Below are 2500 nucleotides of genomic sequence, written 5' to 3'. Positions count from 1 at the left end.
TGTATGTTTGTTTTTCTATGTTTGCATGAATGGTTAAATAATGTATTTTTTGTGTGTGAATCTTTTCACGTTAAAATAACTGGAGACTTTATACATTAGATTAAAATTTTGTATTTCTTTGTAATGTACTAAATACATATTAGTTTTGAATTTGTAGTAAATTCTTAAGAAAAGTTATATATATGGCATTAATCAAGTACAGTTAATTTTTTAAATAATAATTTCATAAAAAGTTGAAATGTTACCTAAATATGGTGATGTTTTTCTTTTTAAATCTTAAATTAGATTTCATATTTCTATATTTTTGCTATAAAAAAATACTCATTTGTAGGGGACTTCAAATTTTATTTTTGAACATCTAAAAGAACTTTTCTTTCGTAAGGAAATGAATGATTTTTTTTGTAAGTTTTTGTGGGTTTATAAAAATTGTCTTCCAAGTGAATAAGAGAGAGAGAGAGTGTGTGTGTGTGTGTGTGTGTGTGTGTGTGTGTGTGTGTGTGTGTGTGTGTGTGTGTGTGTGTGTGTGTGTGTGTGTGTGTGTGTGTGTGTGTGTGTGTGTGTGTGTGTGTGTGTGTGTGTGTTTGAAATCAAATCATATATGAGAAAAACAAATACCCATTTATTATTTATTATTAAATGATGTTACCCAAACATCACTTAATGTTTGGGAAGCAAATAACGATCGTTATAGAAAAGTTATCTTGGGTTGAAGAAAAGATATTAGGAGATATTAGAGATATTAGGTGGCAAAAAAAACATTTTAAACGTTTTTTACCATTTAACACTTAATAATTCTAATCACCTAAGGAGATAAGACGAATCCCCCATCGCCTTTTCCCCCCCTGATTAATAGCCGCCTCTAAATCAATACCGCGATTAATCATCAAGAAGATATGAGTAATCAATAAATCCCCCCAAGGTGATTAATATTCGCCCTATGCGCACTAATCCACACCAGAAGATAAACACGGTGTTGATAATTAAATTATACTGTGAGGTGGATAATCCGGCTTACTGTCTAAGAGATTATATTGATCCAATTATACTGTTGTAAATAGACCCGAAACGACCATAGATTGGAATAGGATTAACGACGACAGTATAGTAATTAGACGTATATTCCTTAGGGATATATATAGGGTTTTTCTCCATCCTGGGATACCAAAATGTTGAATATCAGACGTTTTAGAAGTTAAAAAATGTCCAAGTTTCCTGTTATTTATTGATTTTTTATCCCCTTTTGTTAGCAGTTTCCTGTTGTTTACTAGGTCCTGTTGTTTCATGGCCCCTGTTGTTTCCTGGCCCCTGTTGTTTTATGGGTCCCCTGTTGTTTCATGGGCCCCTGTTGTTTCCTGGATCCTGTTGTTTCCTGGGCTCCTGTTGTTTCCTGTGCCCCTGTTGTTTCCTGGGCCCTGTTGTTTCCTGGGCCCCTGTTGTTTCCCGGACCCTGTTGTTTCCTGTTCCTGTTGTCACCTGTTCCTGTCGGCTCCTGTCCCTGTTGTATCCTGTTCCCGTTGGCTTCTTTTCCTGTTGTCTCCCTTTCTTGTCTCCTGTTCCTGTTGACTCCTTTTTCCTGTTGTCTCAAGTTGCTGCTGCAGCGTCGGAGGGAAAATAGAAATATGAAAATAAGAATGTCTGGGTAATTTTAAGCAGTTGTGCTTTTGCGATTACGAGGGTCTTTAAGAATTCAGGAATTCTTGGAATGGGAATGGAGAGAGAGAGAGAGAGAGAGAGAGAGAGAGAGAGAGAGAGAGAGAGAGAGAGAGAGAGAGAGAGAGAGAGAGAGAGAGAGAGAGACTCAGCATATCGTTATATCTTCATATAAATATTCGTCGTATATACTTACTTACTTCAAACTTTTAATACAGTTTAGACATAATTGAGATAATCACTATTTTATGCTCTGTCCTTTATATTGGCCGACAGACAGAGAGACAGACAAACTGACTGACAGACACTCAATCATATACAAATAGCCACGCACGAGCACACACACACACACACACACACACACACACACACACACACACACACACACACACACACACACACACACACACACACACACACACACACACACACACACAAACGATGGCAGGTAACAACCACAAACGTAATTATAACCACTCCATCAATCATCCAACCTAGGGTCGTTAATGTTTAACGAATCTCCCTCTCTCTCTCTCTCTCTCTCTCTCTCTCTCTCTCTCTCTCTCTCTCTCTCTCTCTCTCTCTCTCTCTCTCTCTCTCTCTCTCTCTCTCTCTCTCTCTCCCTCTCTCTCTCTCTCTCTCTCTCTCTCTCTCTCTCTCTCTCTCTCTCTCTCTCTCTCTCTCTCTCTCTCTCTCTCTCTCTCTCTCTCTCTCTCTCTCTCTCTCTCTCTCTCTCTCTCTCTCTCTCTCTCTCTCTCTCTCTCTCTCTCTCTCTCTCTCTCTCTCTCTCTCTCTCTCTCTCTCTCTCCTCTCTCTCTCTCTCTCTCTCTCTCTCTTCTCTCTCTCGCTC

The sequence above is a fragment of the Procambarus clarkii genome, chromosome 70 (genome assembly GCF_040958095.1).
Source record: "Procambarus clarkii isolate CNS0578487 chromosome 70, FALCON_Pclarkii_2.0, whole genome shotgun sequence".
Taxonomy (NCBI): domain Eukaryota; kingdom Metazoa; phylum Arthropoda; class Malacostraca; order Decapoda; family Cambaridae; genus Procambarus; species Procambarus clarkii.
Note: the sequence above shows the minus strand (reverse complement) of the source record.